The following is a 21549-nucleotide window of genomic DNA, read 5'->3' as shown; positions in this document are numbered from 1 at the left end:
CTCCTCCAATGCCTGAACCACGTCCAAGGAAGGGGAGTCCCCCCCCACTCGTAGCACCTGCCATCTTCTCTGCCCTCTCAACCTTTTCACTCCATGATGCACTCTGTGGAGGCAGTGTCAAAAAAGGCTGCTCTTGCTCCACTCTCCTCTCCTCTACGTTTCTTTGTTGTTGCAGGTCGTTGTCTCCACGTCCTCTACCACATTGCGCTGCCAGGTGTTCATACGACCCGCACAAACGACAAGTGCGTCGTTGTCCTGCATATGTCACAAATACTTGAGTTCTGAAATCGTCCATCACCACATATGACGGTATAGGATGTCGTATCGTCATCTTTGCAGAGTACATACCCTCAGGTATCCCCATATACGTACCAGCTGACCACCTTCCTGCAGTGACCGTGTGTACCATCCCATATTTACTCATGGCTAACCTGATGTCAGATGCATCCGCCTCGAATGGCACTTTCCTGATCTTCACCCAAGTGAAGTAACTTGATACATCATGCATCCTCACCGTGACAGCATGATTCACAGGTATGGCCACTTCCTGAAACTTGTTCACCACTGCCTCATACATACTCGCCGAATTGAATTTAAGAAATATCCTCTTCGTGCCATTCATGGCAAGTCCACAAATCTCCTCAGTAGCTACGCCGTAGGTGTCTCTAATTATTGCTGGTAGAAGTAACTCCATAGACGGCCCCGTGATAGCTCCACTGGTTAATTCAATACAGACTGTATTAACCCGCCGGCGACAAGCCTGCGCCATGTTGTGAAAATATTACTGCACCCAGTCAACACCAGGGGGCAGCAGCAGCACACGTCCTCTCTACTCAAGGGTTGAGAGACGAATCACACCACAAGCTGGGCCTCTCTGGTTTGCAATCCCTGCCCCAAGGGGGCTAATGGGAATGACAGTCTTGTGAGCTACAAGCTCCGGCTCAGGCACCTACCCTACCCTAGAAGGGTTAGGCATGGTATTGATGCCTTTGGTTATTATTATTATTAAAGATTAGCCGGTATTCTCCCGGCCCGGGCCTTTTCCAAGTGGTGGCCCGGCCTTGGCTCCCTCTTTAGGGAGTGTCTGAGACCTAAGTCTCCCATGGGAGGAGGCACAAGTACCTCCTCATCTTTGGGACCAACTGTCCCCAGGCCTAGCCAAAAGCTAGGCCTCTCTGGTCTGCCATCCCCTGCCATCCCTGCCCCAAGGGGGATAATGGGAATGACAGTCTTATGAGCTAAAAGCTCCAGCTCAGGCACCTACCCTACCCTAGAAGGGTTAGGCATGGTATCGATGCCTTTGGTTAGTTAGTTAGTTAAATATTAGCCGGTATTCTCCCGGCCCGGGCCTTGTCCAAGTGGTGGCCCGGCCTTGGCTCCCTCTTTAGGGAGTGTCTGAGACCTAAGTCTCCCATGGGAGGAGGCACAAGCACCTCCTCATCTTTGGGACCAACTGTCCCCAGGCCTAGCCACAAGCTAGGCCTCTCTGGTCTGCCATCCCCGCCCCAAGGGGGCTAATAGGAATGACAGTCTTATGAGCTAAAGGCTCGGGCTCGGGCTCAGGCACCTACCCTACCCTAGAAGGGTTAGGCATGGTGTCGATCGCCTTTGGTTGTTATTATTATTATTATTATTATTAAAGATTAGCCGGTATTCTCCCGGCCCGGGCCTTTTCCAAGTGGTGGCCCGGCCTTGGCTCCCTCTTTAGGGAGTGTCTGAGACCTAAGTCTCCCATGGGAGGAGGCACAAGTACCTCCTCATCTTTGGGACCAACTGTCCCCAGGCCTAGCCACAAGCTAGGCCTCTCTGGTCTGCCATCCCCGCCCCAAGGGGGCAAATGGGAATGACAGTCTTATGAGCTAAAGGCTCGGGCTCAGGCACCTACCCTACCCTAGAAGGGTTAGGCATGGTGTCGATGACCTTTGGTTGGTTAGTTAGTTAGTTAAAGATTAGCCGGTATTCTCCCGGCCCGGGCCTTGTCCAAGTGGTGGCCCGGCCTTGGCTCCCTCTTTAGGGAGTGTCTGAGACCTAAGTCTCCCATGGGAGGAGGCACAAGTACCTCCTCATCTTTGGGACTAACTGTCCCCAGGCCTAGCCACAAGCTAGGCCTCTCTGGTCTGCCATCCCCGCCCCAAGGGGGCAAATGGGAATGACAGTCTTATGAGCTAAAGGCTCGGGCTCAGGCACCTACCCTACCCTAGAAGGGTTAGGCATGGTGTCGATGCTTTGGTTTTAGTTAGTTAAAGATTAGCCGGTATTCTCCCGGCCCGGGCCTTGTCCAAGTGGTGGCCCGGCCTCGGCTCCCTCTTTAGGGAGTATCTGAGACCTAAGTCTCCCATGGGAGGAGGCACAAGTACCTCCTCATCTTTGGGACCAACTGTCCCCAAGCCTAGCCACAAGCTAGGCCTCTCTGGTCTGCCATCCCCGCCAAAAGGGGGCAAATGGGAATGACAGTCTTATGAGCTAAAGGCTCGGGCTCAGGCACCTACCCTACCCTAGAAGGGTTAGGCATGGTATCGATGCTTTGGTTGTTAGTTAGTTAAAGATTAGCCGGTATTCTCCCGGCCCGGGCCTTTTCCAAGTGGTGGCCCGGCCTTGGCTCCCTCTTTAGGGAGTGTCTGAGACCTAAGTCTCCCATGGGAGGAGGCACAAGTACCTCCTCATCTTTGGGACCAACTGTCCCCAGGCCTAGCCACAAGCTAGGCCTCTCTGGTCTGCCATCCTCGCCCCAAGGGGACAAATGGGAATGACAGTCTTATGAGCTAAAGGCTCGGACTCAGGCACCTACCCTACCCTAGAAGGGTTAGGCATGGTATCGATCTGCTTTGGTTGGTAGGTAAAGATCAGCCGGTATTCTCCCGGCCCGGGCCTTGTCCAAGTGGTGGCCCGGCCTTGGCTCCCTCTTTAGGGAGTGTCTGAGACCTAAGTCTCCCATGGGAGGAGGCACAAGTACCTCCTCATCTTTGGGACCAACTGTCCCCAGGCCTAGCCACAAGCTAGGCCTCTCTGGTCTGCCATCCTCGCCCCAAGGGGACAAATGGGAATGACAGTCTTATGAGCTAAAGGCTCGGACTCAGGCACCTACCCTACCCTAGAAGGGTTAGGCATGGTATCGATCTGCTTTGGTTGTTTATTATTAAAGATTAGCCGGTATTCTCCCGGCCCGGGCCTTTTCCAAGTGGTGGCCCGGCGTTGGCTCCCTCTTTAGGGAGTGTCTGAGACCTAAGTCTCCCATGGGAGGAGGCACAAGTACCTCCTCATCTTTGGGACCAACTGTCCCCAGGCCTAGCCACAAGCTAGGCCTCTCTGGTCTGCCATCCCCGCCTCAAGGGGGCTAATGGGAATGACAGTCTTATGAGCTAAAGGCTCGGGCTCAGGCACCTACCCTACCCTAGAAGGGTTAGGCATGGTGTCGATTGCTTTGGTTGTTAGTTAGTTAGTTAAAGATTAGCCGGTATTCTCCCGGCCCGGGCCTTGTCCAAGTGGTGGCCCGGCCTTGGCTCCCTCTTTAGGGAGTGTCTGAGACCTAAGTCTCCCATGGGAGGAGGCACAAGTACCTCCTCATCTTTGGGACCAACTGTCCCCAGGCCTAGCCACAAGCTAGGCCTCTCTGGTCTGCCATCCCCGCCTCAAGGGGGCTAATGGGAATGACAGTCTTATGAGCTAAAGGCTCGGGCTCAGGCACCTACCCTACCCTAGAAGGGTTAGGCATGGTGTCGATTGCTTTGGTTGTTAGTTAAAGATTAGCCGGTATTCTCCCGGCCCGGGCCTTTTCCAAGTGGTGGCCCGGCCTTGGCTCCCTCTTTAGGGAGTGTCTGAGACCTAAGTCTCCCATGGGAGGAGGCACAAGTACCTCCTCATCTTTGGGACCAACTGTCCCCAGGCCTAGCCACAAGCTAGGCCTCTCTGGTCTGCCATCCCCGCCCCAAGGGGACTAATGGGAATGACAGTCTTATGAGCTAAAGGCTCGGGCTCAGGCACCTACCCTACCCTAGAAGGGTTAGGCATGGTGTCGATCGCTTTGGTTGGGTGGCTAACCCTATGAGGTTAAAAATCCGAACGAAATCTTAGCTTATAAATCATGAACATGCAATTCTCGATCATCTATTGCTCGATACTTATATAAAAATCAACCAACACTACTATAATTATATCAAAGAATTTATGGTATGATCAAATTATTCCTTGTTTTTGTGACTAACAATGTTTCATTACATGTAAATTACATTATTTTTGTATCTCATGAAAAGAAATAAAAATTTAAATTTGAATATAGCCCAGATATTTTCTCAGTAACTGTATAACCATCGTCATACATTTCTACGTCAATAAGCAAGAAAAACAAACAATACATAACGTAGTGCAAAATTCCGTCTTGTTTTAATTAAATTTATAATAGTTCATGGTAATGCGCTTTTTTTTATAATAGTTATTGGTGGTGTATTTGCTATCTACGTTTTCTCTGGGCAGATGACATTGTTCATTTTCTTTGGAAGCAATAGATGGTAAACTACGTCAAACACTTGCAGCAGACACCAGCTTAATAGTATTCAATTCAATTCAATTCAAAGTTTATTCTCTATAAGGATTACAATGCTGAGTTTACAGAAATTTGGTTATTTTTTTTTTTTTATATTTTATTTAAATAACTGTTTATACATAATACATTGTATGACTTACAAAACAAACCACGGTGAAATATAAAATAAATGGTACATACAGTGAACTTCATACCTCTCCGAACATGAAATTAAACACCAACATTACAAACTAGTCAATAACCCTAACCACATCCACAGTAACTTTATAGAAGTACTTAGTATTGATGACAATACATACATACACATACATATATATATACATATACACACACACACACACATACATATATATAAATTAAATTAATATACAACTCAGATCGGTATACAGAAAAAATACATATAGTTTACTTGCATGTCACAAGTACTTGGCTAAACAGGCGCATCATACCTAACACATACACCACAATATTGAAAACCCAACCTTCCACATCCTTACAATACAGAATTTTATAAACAGAGCAATACAATAATGATTATAGTATAAAATTAAAAACCATACTAGATATTACAAAACCTTTAGTACACAATCCCGGTACATTTTAAGAACCCATAGATCAAGGCCATATTACAACCATATACATAACCCCACAACCATATACATAACCTATAAACCCTCCTTTTATAATAATCATTATTGCCAGTTTTTTTTTTTTTTTTTTTTTTTTTTTATATTTTATTAAAAACTTCATGTACAGATATTAATAGGTACATATACAAAAAAAATGATCAAGGACAACATCAGTAAATCAATATATAAACACAAAACAATCCAGGCAACATCTGCCAGTCTACTATATACAAGTTTTTATAACATATCACAATTTAAGAAGGAATAAAGTTATAATAACAAAGGCCACAAAATGGCTATTAATAAAACTCCTAAAATTACAACCTCAACACAATAATGCTCCAAGCTTAAAGACAATCACCCATAATACCACCCTCAACAAATACACCAGACCTACAATATGCCTTATTAAGAAACCTGTGCTGCAACACAGGTGACCCATCATCCCCCCCCCACTCCCACACACACATTGAAAACTAACCCTATCACCAACCTGAATAATCATGACATTAATTATCCTCAATTTAGGATTATTATGACACATGTCACTTGAGGAAGCATTATTTACAACCATGAATGGTACAGGACTACCAAAATTACAATACCTTAAATAAGAACAATAATAATAGGTAATTACTACCAAAACTGATGCTGGCCCACGTTACAATAAAACAAAAATAACTCAGTGCTTCAAGGAAATAGTGAAAGGAAAACCCTCTCAAGAAAATTCAAATTCAATTGCAATACCAGCGTAAGTGGAACATAATACGCTACCAAAGAAATATACATGTTATATAATTTATAGGTACTTTAATACATGTTATATATTTAATCTGCTCCTTACACCTTCCCCATCAAGGGAACTAAGCAAAACTTATCTTGCACAACCTCTCATCTGGTCACACACTAGTACCTCCAATCACACCCAACCACATCACTGCATTCCCAAGGAGGTGAGCCCGTTGAAATCCCCTGAACCCCCCCCCCCCCTTTTTACCAACCCACTCACCCCGGCAGTTAAAGCCCCTTATAACGCCAATAAAATCCCTATTGTTAGTCCTCTATAACCTTCAGAAAAATACTCTTCCCACCTTTTCCCAAAAATGTCTCTGTTGCGACACAAAGTTCGATAAAACGTCGCCGCCAAAGTCCTTCTCAGCACATCCCCACCCACCTTCCCCCTCATACCCCATAAAACATATATGTAGTCCACGATGACATATGCTAAACCTCTTACCACACTCTCCTCCACACCACTCATATCAAGACTCAACGCTCGCAATACCGCCACACCTTGGCCCCCCACCCTCACCACTACCTTACGCATCCATACCCTGATGCACTCCAAACCTTCACAAAAATAGACGACATGATACGCAGTCTCTTCCCCACTGCATCTGCCACACCCCCCACCCTCAATAACCCTCCTGTCTCGGAGCATCGCTCCCGTTGGCAAAATCCCATGCAGGAAACGGTACATAACCTCACGCGCCCTAGGTCGTATCCTTAATTTACTAAACCTTCGCCATATTACATCCCATGCATACATGGGGTAGATCCCTTCAACCGGCGCCACTACATGTCTCTCTAACAATTTACACAACGTTCCCACCTTTACTTTTCCTGGTTCCCTGGCTAACATTAAGGCGCGTAACACTGTCTCGCATTCCTTCATTTCCGCCCCTCCATACCATTTCCTCAGGTGAGCATGTACCTTATCTAGCTGACCCTCCCTCCATCCACCTGCACTCATCACTTCCCTCTTAATAAACACACATTTGACGCGCTTTCTCAAGTCCAACAAACCCAACCCTCCCCTACATACCGGCAATGTCACTACCTCCCTTCGCAACCAGTTGCACCCTGAACCCCACAAAAATTTGAACACCATTCTAAGAATACTCGTGATCGCCGTTCCTGTTAACGGCATCACAGCCGAAACAAACCAGACTTTACTATATAGTAATACATTGATGACAATTACACGCTGCCTAAGGGTTAAATGGTGAGGTCGCAGCATTCCCAACCGTCGCTGCACCTGTTCCACCATCCTATTCGAATTGCTAACCCTTGCAGCACTCAGGTCAGCCTCATACATGACACCGCAGATTTTCAGACTCCCGGTCCTCCGCTGCACAACATCACATCCCCACTCTAATCTCTCTGTCCACTCTCCCAGCCCCATGATCATTGACTTTTCCAGATTTACCTTCATCCCAGTAGCTCTCCCAAAAGTGTGTACAACTTCCCCCAAAAGTCCTAACCGTGTCTCCTCACTTGCCAAAATAGTGGTATCATCAACATAGCCCACCAAACCAGGCCACGGCTTCAGCTCACCATCCCTCCCCCCCGGCCTTAGACGATCCTCCACCATCCTATAAAAGGGATCCTGAACACATGCAAACAATATTTGTGATAAAGGACATCCCTGCCGAAGACCCCGCTCCATGTTGACACCCCCCCCCACACACCCATTGATTTGCACTCTTACCTTCGCATTTGAGTACAGCGTATCCACCCACCCCACTATTTCTTCGCCAAACCCCTGTCGTAGGAGAATATCCCTCAAAGCCTTTCTTTCCACCCTATCATAAGCCCCTTGCCAATCCAACGCCACCAACGCTCCTCTTTCCCTTTCCATGTCCTCCAGGAACCCCTTGATAATCCCGTGGCCCACGCTCATTGACCTACCAGGTAAACCAAACTGAGACTCAAACACGACCCTCCCCACAACACATTTAAGCCGATTCCCAAGAATTTTCGCAAATAATTTATAATCAGCACAAAGCAATGAAATGGCTCGATAATCCCGAAGGGTACTCTGCTGTTTACCCTTTGGGACCAACACCACCACCGCCGTTGCCTGAGATTCTCCCATCTTACCTCCGTCTTTCATGGCATTCATTAACCTTACTAGGAAACCCCTAAGCAGACCCCAGTGCTGTACATAAAATTCGCTAGGTAAACCATCGATCCCGGGTGCCTTACCCTTCTTCATGTCCATAAGGGCTCTCCATATTTCCCCCTCCTCAATGACCCCACCCAGTGCCTCCCGATCACTCCTCCCCAGTTTGCACGGCACATACTCACATACCTTCCCAAGAACCTCACCATCCACCCCACTACTTTTCCCGTATTCCTCAAACCATCTATCTGCATATGCACTCATCCCCTTGGTGTCCCTTAATACCTGACCCTCTCTAAAACCCCCCACAGAAGATAAGACTTGCAAACCTGGTATTGTAGTCGTTCGCTGTCGTACCTTCTGTCCTCGCAGCACACAAGCTGATGGCTTGTCGCCCCAGAGTACTTCGTCTAACCCCGCCTGTACCCGTACAGCTGCAAAACGTTCTTCTTGCAAATCCCGTATTCTGTCCTTCAACATGTGTATATCCTCCACCGGGTACACCCCGGCCACCGCCCCCCCCTCGTAACAATTCCGTAATCTAGATTCTAAGTAATTTGACAAACCATACCGCAATTGATTAATGCGTTTGCCCTCCCTCACATAAAAATGACGTATTCGTAACTTAGCCACACTATCCCACCATCCTACCACGTCTTCCTCAGTTCTTCTGTCGGCACAGAGCTGTTCCCAAAATATTGCAAACGCTTCCACTCCCTCCCTATCCCCCAAAACCATCGTGTTCAGTTTCCAATAACTTCCCTGCCTACGAGCCAAAGCATCCCATCCCACCTCCACTAATACCGCCCTATGATCGGAAGACACCATCTCTATAGTTTTAAAAGACTCTACCAAAACCCTCCGAGATAAATATAACCTGTCCAAACGAGCCGCATATCCCCTTCTTATAAACGTATGTTCCACCTCCCACAGACCTCCCCCGAAAGCATCACGTAACTGAAGATCTCTAAGCAGGCCCCCCAAGACTGAGGAAAAATATCCTGCTCCTCTGGGTTCCACGTCTGTCTTCTTAATTACACAATTCCAATCCCCCCCCACAATCGCGACAGACGGTAACGTGCGTAGGTAATACACGAGCTCCTCCCGCACAAAATCCATCTTCACTTTCACGTCACTTTCTGCTGGGGCATACACACACACAAACGCCACTCTCTCTCCCATCCACCATCCTTCCACACGTAATACTCTCCCCCCTCCCCCCCCCTCTTTCCTATGCAATACAAACGGGCCCGCCTCCCTGATCAACACACCCACTCCTCCTTTTAAACGCTCAGACGGCAACACATAAGCCTGATACCCAGGGACCACTAATTCACGACCAAGCTTAAAATTGTGCTCCTGCACAAAAGCTACGTCAACCTTATACCTATTCAAAAACATCCTGAAGCACTCCCGTTTAACACCATCACACAGACCATTAATATTTATTGTTACACACCTGAGGCCAGCTTAAGGTTTCCTTCCCCGCCTCATGTCAAGATTCTTCCCTTTCAGACTGTTCCCCTGGACTGTGCCTTTGCCACAGTTTCCCCCCTCCTTCCCAACCATCCCCCCCCCCTTCTGTTGTGGCCCTCTCGCAGAGTCACTCTGGGTACCAGAACCCCATGTCTTTTTCCCCGGCCTTTGCGCCGGTGTCAGAACATCGTCCGAATCTGACGCTGCTGCCCTTTTCCTTGTAGCTCCCTCAGTTTCCATATCGGAGTCCTGGGAGCCAGCACAATGGACTTCCACCTCTACCACCCTTAATCCGCCTCCATGCCCCTCCATGGCACTCGCACTGTCCACCACATGTGCCACCTGATCCTCCCCTTCCCCACACACACCTTCTACCCTGATCCCAGGGTCTTGTTCGCTGTAACTCTCCACCTCCGTAGACTGTAACATAGCCTGTATCACCGTCTCCAACTCCTCCTCAATAGCCTTCACTGCTGCGCCCTCCTGTACCTCCTCACTTGACAACTGTACTGTTGATGGGCCAGGTGATTCATGGATCACCACTTCTTCCGATTCCCCAGGAGGAGCCACCACCACTTCACTCCACATGCGACCACGCCCTCCTCCTTGCACCCGTTCTTCTTTAGGCATTGGGTGCTCATGCGCAGGTGCTCCGCCCCTTGCCGGCCCAGGAGCCACTGTTGATGGGCCAGGTGATTCATGGATCACCACTTCTTCCGTTTCCACTGGAGGAGCCACCACCTCTTCACTCCACATGCGACCACGCCCTCCTCCTTGCCCCCGTTCTTCCTTAGGCATCGGGTGCTCATGCGCAGGGGCTCCGCCCCTTGCCGGCCCAGGAGCCATACTCCGCTTGCCACAGTCTGCCGCCATATGGTCAAATTCGCCACACAGTCGGCACGTACGCCTCTGCCCCGCATACGCTACCATTACCTGGGTTCTAAACTCTTCGAGATATACATACGAGGGTATAGGATGCCTAAGCGTCATCTTGAGATTAAAAGAACCCTCAGGGTATCCTGTGTACGCACCTTTTACCCATTTGCCAGGTTGGGCCAGATGTACAGTTCCATAACGTTCGAAAACATTTCGAATATCTACCTCATCAGCCTCAAAAGGCACGTTGCGGAGCTTAACCCACGAATAATGTCGTGATACATCAATCAACTTGACCCTCACTGCCGGTGTTACAGTAATGCTGACATCTTGGTAACGATCAACCAAAGCCTCGTATACTTGAGCAGTTAGCACTTTCACGAAAATTCTATATACACCGTTCAGTGCCACTCCATATAAATCCTCGTCTCTGATGCCATATGTCTCTCGTATAATTTTGGGCAATAACACATCGACTGACGTAGGTGTTAAAGCCCCACTAATAAGTTCAATGCCCACAGTATTCACTCTCCTGCGAACACCTGGCGCCATGTCGTTGACTGATTAGCTCGTCTGGGAAACAGTAGAGGGGTGCAAAGCACGTCCGCACTCTACCTCATCCAGGCAGCGAATGCACAACACCTCCTCGTACCACTGCTGTCAGGTTACTGAGGAGCGTCAGGCAAGGGGGTCTGCACGGCCCAATAGCGATGCAGACAATATCTACCCTAGAAGGGTTAGGCATGGTGTCGATTGCTTTGGTTGGTTAGTTAAAGATTAGCCGGTATTCTCCCGGCCCGGGCCTTTTCCAAGTGGTGGCCCGGCCTTGGCTCCCTCTTTAGGGAGTGTCTGAGACCTAAGTCTCCCATGGGAGGAGGCACAAGTACCTCCTCATCTTTGGGACCAACTGTCCCCAGGCCTAGCCACAAGCTAGGCCTCTCTGGTCTGCCATCCCCACCCCAAGGGGGCAAATGGGAATGACAGTCTTATGAGCTAAAGGCTCGGGCTCAGGCACCTACCCTACCCTAGAAGGGTTAGGCATGGTGTCGATCCGCTTTAGTTAGTTAAAGTTAGTTAAAGATTAGCCGGTATTCTCCCGGCCCGGGCCTTTTCCAAGTGGTGGCCCGGCCTTGGCTCCCTCTTTAGGGAGTGTCTGAGACCTAAGTCTCCCATGGGAGGAGGCACAAGTACCTCCTCATCTTTGGGACCAACTGTCCCCAGGCCTAGCCACAAGCTAGGCCTCTCTGGTCTGCCATCCCCGCCCCAAGGGGACTAATGGGAATGACAGTCTTATGAGCTAAAGGCTCGGGCTCAGGCACCTACCCTACCCTAGAAGGGTTAGGCATGGTGTCGATGATCCGCTTTGGTTTATTATTAAATTTATTATTATTAAAGATTAGCCGGTATTCTCCCGGCCCGGGCCTTTTCCAAGTGGTGGCCCGGCCTTGGCTCCCTCTTTAGGGAGTGTCTGAGACCTAAGTCTCCCATGGGAGGAGGCACAAGTACCTCCTCATCTTTGGGACCAACTGTCCCCAGGCCTAGCCACAAGCTAGGCCTCTCTGGTCTGCCATCCCCGCCCCAAGGGGGCTAATGGGAATGACAGTCTTATGAGCTAAAGGCTCGGGCTCAGGCACCTACCCTACCCTAGAAGGGTTAGGCATGGTGTCGATCGCTTTGGTTGGGTGGCTAACCCTATGAGGTTAAAAATCCGAACGAAATCTTAGCTTATAAATCATGAACATGCAATTCTCGATCATCTATTGCTCGATACTTATATAAAAATCAACCAACACTACTATAATTATATCAAAGAATTTATGGTATGATCAAATTATTCCTTGTTTTTGTGACTAACAATGTTTCATTACATGTAAATTACATTATTTTTGTATCTCATGAAAAGAAATAAAAATTTAAATTTGAATATAGCCCAGATATTTTCTCAGTAACTGTATAACCATCGTCATACATTTCTACGTCAATAAGCAAGAAAAACAAACAATACATAACGTAGTGCAAAATTCCGTCTTGTTTTAATTAAATTTATAATAGTTCATGGTAATGCGCTTTTTTTTATAATAGTTATTGGTGGTGTATTTGCTATCTACGTTTTCTCTGGGCAGATGACATTGTTCATTTTCTTTGGAAGCAATAGATGGTAAACTACGTCAAACACTTGCAGCAGACACCAGCTTAATAGTATTCAATTCAATTCAATTCAAAGTTTATTCTCTATAAGGATTACAATGCTGAGTTTACAGAAATTTGGTTATTGTTTGGTTTACATGTAGTAAAATTGTGATTACAGAGTGTACCACTAGAACGCTTAGCATGGCTAGGCATTTCGGGCATACTTAGTTTTATTCTTAATTGTAAAATATTACAAATTATGAGGTAAGTTGTTATTATGGCTAAGTGACTAAATACTAGTTTGTGAGTTTAGCAATGTGAATGCTTTTGTTTTGGCACAGTACATAGTTTCAGTATTGGAGTATCACAGGATTCATTATTTTAAGATTGAGGCTAATATTTCTGTTTATGGTCAAATGAGTCAGTGAGTGTAAGTGTGAACCACCAGGTGGTATTCGTGTAGTTAGTTGACGGGGTGTATCAGGGAGATAAGTTGTTTTCTAATGGTAGTTTTGAAGGTGATGAATGTGTCTGCAGTTTTTTTTTTTTTTTATATTTTATTTAAAAACTTTACAGCATTGATATTAAATTAAGATATAAAAAGGATACAGTAGGATTCTCAATCCTACACAACATACACTAACCAATTATTAACAACACATTGTAATTGACATAATAGAGGTTACCCATATACACACAAAATTTTCCATATAACATACTATAATAAACAAAATAAACTATAACTATATAAACTATATAAAATGTAAACTATATACAACTTTCAGATTTGTATAGTTAACATACTATGACGGACATATGACAAAGGTTCACAACCTTCACAGGAGATAAACAGAGTAATAACCCATCGACACGATCGACACCATGCCTAACCCTTCTAGGGTAGGGTAGGTGCCTGAGCCCGAGCCTTTAGCTCATAAGACTGTCATTCCCATTTGTCCCCTTGGGGCGGGGATGGCAGACCAGAGAGGCCTAGCTTGTGGCTAGGCCTGGGGACAGTTGGTCCCAAAGATGAGGAGGTACTTGTGCCTCCTCCCATGGGAGACTTAGGTCTCAGACACTCCCTAAAGAGGGAGCCAAGGCCGGGCCACCACTTGGACAAGGCCCGGGCCGGGAAAATACCGGCTAATCTTTAACTAACTAACTAACTACAACCCAATCTCAGTTACATGCTCTTCCCCAAAAATTAAACCCCTATACAATAAGAAGTACCTAAGCACATACATACGTGCCTCACTACAACCTCTTTTCAAGCATTGAAAAAAAAAAAATCAAATCCTAAATCAAAAATCAAATCCTAAGCCTCACACTTATACTAAATAAATATTAACAAATATTACTAAATATTAATACAGCCTCTTCCACCGGCTGAGCACATTATATAAAGTAAGAGACTAAACCATACTGTCCCATTACAAACTTTTAACGAGGCATTACAAATTTATGGAAGTCATTATCGTTCCATCTAGCAGCAACTGGATGAGCACATTATATAATTCTAAAATAAAGACAGTACACTCGCAAAAAAAAAAAAACCCACTACACTCAACACAGACATAATTTAAAAAACCTCTCATTGCGATACAATTATCGCACATGAAATATGCCCAATAAAGGCTATAAAACCGCACTCTACATAAGCCCTAAAGCTCTTCACGGTCTGAAAACTATAATCTTGACACCATTCACAATTAAAACATGAATAAGGTCATGACGACCCTGACTCCTCAAACACAGAAATTCTCCATTCAGGTACTACGTAATTACTTGATATCACCTTTGCTTTCTGTGCCCACTTGCATGCTACATACACGTATGCCACTCATCTACACCTTCATATACCCTCATACACCTTACTCACACCCCTCCCCAGGAGGCGACCCCGCTGTGTCCCCCTGAAAACCCCCTTTCCGTATGTATTCCCCAACCCCCCCCCTTACTCACTCAGCCCCAGTCGTAGATTTATGAGAAAACCTAACGTTAACATTCTATACCCTTCCGAAAAATCCTTCTCCCACCTCCTCCCATACAGTTCTCTATTACGACACATCGTACGATAAACCGTTACCGCTAGTACCCGCCTCCGCACCTCACAATTCCCCCTCCCCCTCATCACCCACAATATATATATATAATCCACTATTATATAATCCAAAGCTCTTATAACACTCTCATCGAACCCTCCCACATCTAGGCTTAGTGCACGCAGAACCGACACCCCTCGACCCCCCACCCCCTGTACTACCCTACTTAACCAATACCTAACACCCTCCAGTTCCCCACAAAAGTATACTGCATGGAACGCCGTCTCATCCTCCCCACAGATTCCACACCTTCCGCCCACAATTACCCCTCTTGTTCTTAAAACCTCCCCCGACGGTAGTATGCCATGCAAAAAACGATACATTACCTCTCTTACCCTAGGCTTTAACTTCAACCTGCCAAACCTATACCAAATACTCGTCCATGCGTACATGGGGAACAATCCCTCAACTGGTACAACAATCCTGTCTACAAGCAGCTTACACAAAACCCCTACTCGAATTTTCCTGGGTTCTCTAACCAACATCAAAGCCCTCAAAATAGTTTCACATTCCCTCAACTCCACACCACCATACAGCTTACTCAACCTATCATGTACTTTTCCCAGCTGCCCTCCACTCACACCTTCGCGCAAAACCTCCCATTTAAGAAACACACATTTAATCCTCCTCCTCAGATCCAACAACCCCAACCCACCCTGGCGCACAGGTAACATTACAACCTCTCTCCTCAGCCAATCGCACCTTGAACCCCACAAAAAGTTAAACACTCGTCTCAGAATTCCCACAATCGCCGTCCCTGTTAATGGGAACACGGCTGCTACGTGCCAAACCTTACTATACAATAATACATTTATAACAATCACACGTTGCCCGAGAGTCAAATGATGAGGTCGCAATGCACCCAGACGTCCCTGAATCCTTTCCATTAATCTATTCGAGTTTTCCTCCCGAGCAGCTTCCAAATCACCCATATAGGTGATACCACAAATTTTTACAGACACCGTTTGTTTTCTCACAACGTTACATCTCCGCCCCCCCTCCACCCAATCACCCAACCCCATGATCATTGACTTCTCTCTATTTACCTGCATCCCTGTTGCATTTCCGAACTGTTGCACAACATCATCCAAAACACCCAACGTCATCCCCTCCCGAACCAGGACTGTTGTATCGTCTACGTATCCTATGATTCCCGGCCACACTTTCCCTACCCCACCCCCCCTCCCTCCACTCGTGTCACATACACAACGTTCAACCATTCTATAGAAGGGGTCCTGAATGCACGCAAACAACATTTGTGACATGGGACACCCCTGCCTAAGTCCCCTACCCATTACAATCCCCTCCCCCAAGCATCCATTAATCTGTACCCTCATCTTGGCACCATTGTACAACGTGGATACCCAATTAACTATTTCATCCCCATAACCCTGCCTCCTAAGTATAGCTCCCAATGCTCCGCGTTCCACCCTGTCATAGGCCCCCTGCCAGTCTAAAGCCAACAACGCCGCCCTCCCTCCCCCCCCTTTTGACTCCACAAAACTTCGCAGTATTCCATGACCCTCAATCATCGACCTTCCAGGCAAACCATACTGCGTTTTCGAAACTACTCTCCCTACCACACATTTGAACCTATTACCCAAGACTTTAGCGAACAACTTATAATCAGCACATAACAGGGATATGGCACGGTACTCCTTGAGGGTGTGCTGCCCCTTACCCTTCTGGACCAACACTACAACTGCTGTTGCTTGCTTGTCCCCCATCACACCCTTCTCCTTCATCTGATTAAATAACCTACCCATGAAACCCCTTATCACCTCCCAATGTTGGAGATAAAATTCAGCCGGGAGACCGTCTATTCCTGGTGCTTTGCCTTTCCTCATTCCCCTTAAAGCCAACTCTATTTCCTCCTCTGTTATTACCCCCCCTAAAGCCTTTCTATCACTATTCCCTAAATTACACGTCACATACTCACACACCTTCTCTAAATCCACATTTCCCACCTTCCCACTTGTCCAATACCCTTCATACCATTTATCCGCATACACACACATTCCTTTTGTAGTTAGTATCTCCTGACCCATTCTATAACCCCCCGCCATCTCGTGTACCTCTAACCTCGGAATAGCTGTAACCTGCTGTCTTTGTTTTTGACGTCTCAACACACACGCCGATGGTTTGTCACCCCATAGCACCTCCTCTACCCCTGCCTGCACCCTTACCGCTTGAAACCTCTCATTTTGTAACTCCCTCAGTCTCCCCTTGACCTCGACAATTTCATCCATAGGATAGTTGCCCCCCACAGCCCCCTTCTCATAACAGCCCCTTAACCTGTCCTCCAGATAATTTGAAAGCCCATATTTAAAATCATTTATACGTTTGCCCACCCCCACATAATATTTCCTAATCCTTTCCTTAGCAACACAATCCCACCATTGTACGACATCTTCCACTCCCTGTGCCTCCTCACTAAGCTCCTTCCATAGGACAGAAAATCCCTCTAACCCCTCCTCATCACTCAATGCACTTATATTTAATTTCCAGTAACTCCTGTGTATTTCTGCAAGCGCCTCCCACCCAACCTCCACCAACACTGCTCTATGATCTGACCATGCTACTTCAACAGTTTTGAAAGCTCTCACTACAACCCCGTGAGAAAGATACACTCTATCTAACCTCGCTGCATACCCTCTCCTAACAAATGTATGCTCTGTCTCCCACGCCCCCCCCTCGAATGCGTCTCTTAACCTAATATCTCTCAATAAATCTCGTAGGGCCACCGACACATAACCTGCCCCTTTCGGTTCCACATCAGCCCTCCTAATGACGCAGTTCCAATCACCTCCTACTATTGCCACCTCCGGTAATGCACGGAAAAAAAACACAAGGTCCTCGCACACAAACTCCTGCTTCACCTGTACGTTATTCTCTGCAGGCGCATATACACTAATAAAAGCCACACGTTTTCCCATCCACAAACCATCTACGCGCAACACCCTTCCCCCTCCCCCCCCCCTCACTTCTCTGCAAAACAAACGGGCTCGCCTCCCTAATTAAGATACCCACCCCCCCTTTTAAACGGGCAGATGGCAGGGTTACCACCTGAAACCCCTCCATCTCCAACACCCTACCCTCCTTAAAATTGTGCTCCTGTAGGAACACAACATCCACTCTAAATTTATTCAGAAACTTTCGAAACCATTCTCTCTTTACACTATTACACAAACCATTAACGTTTACTGTCATACACCGGAGGCCTTTTAAAGTTTCCACCCCTGCCTCCTCTCTTCACTCTTCCTATGGCCACCAGAACGCGTGGGACCACTTGTCACCTGCACACTTCCCTCTCTCCCTCCCCCCTTCTTTCGGTGCCTCCTGTCCTGGCCACCACTACCTTCACTTTCTGCCCATATTTGCTTCCCAGTCCGCTGCGCTGGCGTTAGGACATCATCTGAATCCGATGCCGCGGCTCTCTTTCTTGTGACAGGCGCATCCTCCATGGCTTGGTCTGGGGATGCCTCACAATGTACCTCTACCTCCACTGTACACAGTGACAAAGATCTCGGTGACACCTCAGTCACGCTATCACTCCCTTCGTCCGAATAATTCTGTTGTTGATGCCCCACAGCCTTCACCTCATCTTCTACTACCCTGCCAGGAGCATCCACCTCCTCAGGCGGTGACAAGGACTTCAGAACCTCGGCTAATTCCTCCTCAAGTTCCAACACTTCCTCCTGTACTTTTTGCTCAACCCGATCCACTGGAAGTGTGTCTGGACCAGGTAACTGGTCAAGGGCCTCACCCTCTCCCCCAGCTTTATACGCCTCATCCACTATCTCGCTCCATAGACGACCACGCCCTCCTTCACGTCGTTGATCAACACCTGCTTCCCCTGGTGTAGAAGCGGATGTCTCCGCCTCTGGGCCAGGAGCTCGTTGCCGCTTCCCACACTCCGCCGCTATGTGATCGTATTCCCCACATAGTCGGCAGGTACGCCTTTGCCCCGCGTATGACACCATGACCTGTGTCCTGAATTCCTTTAGGTACACGTAAGACGGTATGGGGTGTCGCAATGACATTTTTAGGTTAAAAGTGCCCTCCGGCATACCTGTGTAGGCACCCGACACCCACTTACCATGCTGGGCCACATGAACAGTTCCGTATTCCTCAAATACTTTTCTGATATCTGTCTCATCCGCCTCAAAGGGGACATTACGCAATTTAATCCATGTATAATGTCTGGATACATCGATCATCCTCACACACACAGCTGGTGTTGCATCAAGACTTACGTCCTGAAAACGGTTGACCAACGACTCGTAAACCGTTGCTGAGAGCAGTTTCACAAAAAATCTACGTGCTCCGTTCAATGCTACGCCGTACAACTCTTCATCCTGAATGCCATACGTGTCTCTGATGATTTTAGGTAGTAATACCTGGGCTGAGGCTGGCGTTATTGCCCCACTGAGAAGTTCAATACCGACAGTGTTAATCCTGCGTCTGTAACTGCACGCCATGTTGACTAATAGTAGTTCTCCTGGTCTGACGACAGAGGCGCGACAAGCACCACCTCACACTACTGCTGTCAGGGAACTGAAGAGCGTTTGCGCAGGAGGTCTGCACGGCCCAATAGCGATGCAGACAATGACTCTGCAGTTCTAGAGTTCTCAGGTAGGGTATTCCAGATTTTAGGGCCTTTGACATACATTGAATTTTTGTAAAGGTTTAGTCGGACACGGGGAATGTCGTAGAGATGTTTGTGTCTGGTGTTATGCCTGTGGGTTCTGTCACAACTATCAAGAAAGCGTTTTAGGTCAAGGTTGATATTAGAGTTTAAGGTCCTGTAGATGTAGATTGCACAGTAGTAAGTGTGGATGTACTGAACTGGGAGTAAGTTTAGGTCTATGAAGAGTGGGGGGGGGGGGTGTTGCCAGGGATGGGATTTAGTGATTATTCTTACTGCAGCTTTTTGTTGGGTTATTATTGGCTTTAGGTGTGTTGCTGCAGTTGATCCCCAAGCACAAATAGCATAGGTGAGGTATGAATAAATAAGTGAGTGGTATAGTGTGAGAAGGGCATTTTGCGGCACGTAGTATCGTATCTTGGAGAGGATCCCAACCGTTTTGGATACTTTTTTGGTTATATGCTGGATATGGATGCTGAAATTCAGGTTGTTGTCAAGGTATAAGCCTAGGAATTTGCCCCCATTATTTCTGGTAATTAGAGTGTTGTCAATCTTAATGTTAATTTGTGCATCTCCTGCTCTGCTACCAAACATAATATAGTAGGTTTTGTCAGTGTTAAGCGTAAGTTTATTGGCTGTCATCCAAGTCGATATTTTAATCAGCTCCTCATTCACAATGGTGTTGAGGGTGGCAAGATTAGGGTGAGAGATGACATTATTATTATTATTATTATAATCAAAAAGAAGCGCTAAGCCACAAGGGCTATACAGCAGAGAGATGACATAAGTCGTGTCATCAGCAAAGAGAATGGGTTTCAGGTGTTGGGATACGTTTGGAAGGTCATTGATGTATATGAGGAAGAGCAGGGGACCAAGGACACTTCCCTGCGGAACTCCAGTATCAAGTGGCCGTGTTGCTGATGCTGTGTCTTTAATGGTGACGTACTGATACCTATTAGTAATGTAAGATTTGAAATAAGCAAGAGCATGGCCTCTTATACCGTAATGATCAAGTTTGTGGAGTAGGATGTCGTGGTCTACTGTGTCAAAAGCTTTTCTTAGGTCAATAAAAATTCCTAGTGGATATTCCTTATTTTCCAATGCTGTGTAAAGCAGATCTAGCATTTTTATGATTGCATCATTAGTGCTTTTATTTTTCCTGAATCCAAATTGGCAGGGGTTGAGTATGTTTTGAGCCGTTATAAATGAATACAGTCTCCTGTGCACGAGTTTCTCAAAGATTTTGGATAGCAATGGTAAGTTAGATATTGGCCTATAGTTATTTAAATCTGTAGGGTCACCACCTTTATGTATTGGTGTAACCCTTGCCATCTTGAGTAGTTTCGGGAAGGTGCTAGTCTCTAGTGACTTGTTAAAAAGTAATGAAATAGCATGCGAAAGGACATGGGCCGCTCGCTTGTACAGTAGTGGTGGGACATGAGACAGATTCCCCGAGTTATTTTTAAGTGACTTTATAATCTCAGTGACTTCCGTGGGCTCAGTTGGTGCAAGATAGAAGGAATTAGGGAAATTCCCATCTAGGTAGTCCCCGGCATGGGCATTGGTATGTGGGATTTTACTGGCGAGATTAGATCCTATGGTTGAGAAGAAGTCGTTTATCTTGTTAGCTTTGATGGCTGAACTAGGTACAAGGTAATGAACTCACAAGTTACAAAGGTAATGAACTCACAAGTTACAAAGGTAATGAATACTGTAAGAATGGTTACTTACGTTTATACATGGCTGCAATCATGAACAAATTTTAGAGTAATGAGCAATTCACACTTCCACACCTGGTCACAACTGTAGTGAGTTATTGGTGCAAATGTTGATTGCCGAGTCTCACACACACACACACACACACACACACACACACACACACACACACACACACATACAAATTCATACACACACACACATAAACACACACACACACACACACACACACACACACACACACAGCGAAGAGGCGGGGCCAGGAGCTATGACTCGACCCCTGCAACCACAAATAGGTGAGTACAAATAGGTGAGTACACACACACACACACACACACACAAACTCATACACACACACGCACACACACTCATACACACACACACACACACACTCATACACACACACACACTCATACACACACACACACTCATACTCACACACACACACACACACACACACACACACACACACACACACACACACACACACACACACACACACACACACACACTCACACATACACATA

Source organism: Cherax quadricarinatus, chromosome 57 (genome assembly GCF_038502225.1).
Source record: "Cherax quadricarinatus isolate ZL_2023a chromosome 57, ASM3850222v1, whole genome shotgun sequence".
NCBI classification, from domain to species: Eukaryota; Metazoa; Arthropoda; class Malacostraca; order Decapoda; family Parastacidae; genus Cherax; species Cherax quadricarinatus.
This window is presented reverse-complemented; position numbering follows the sequence as displayed.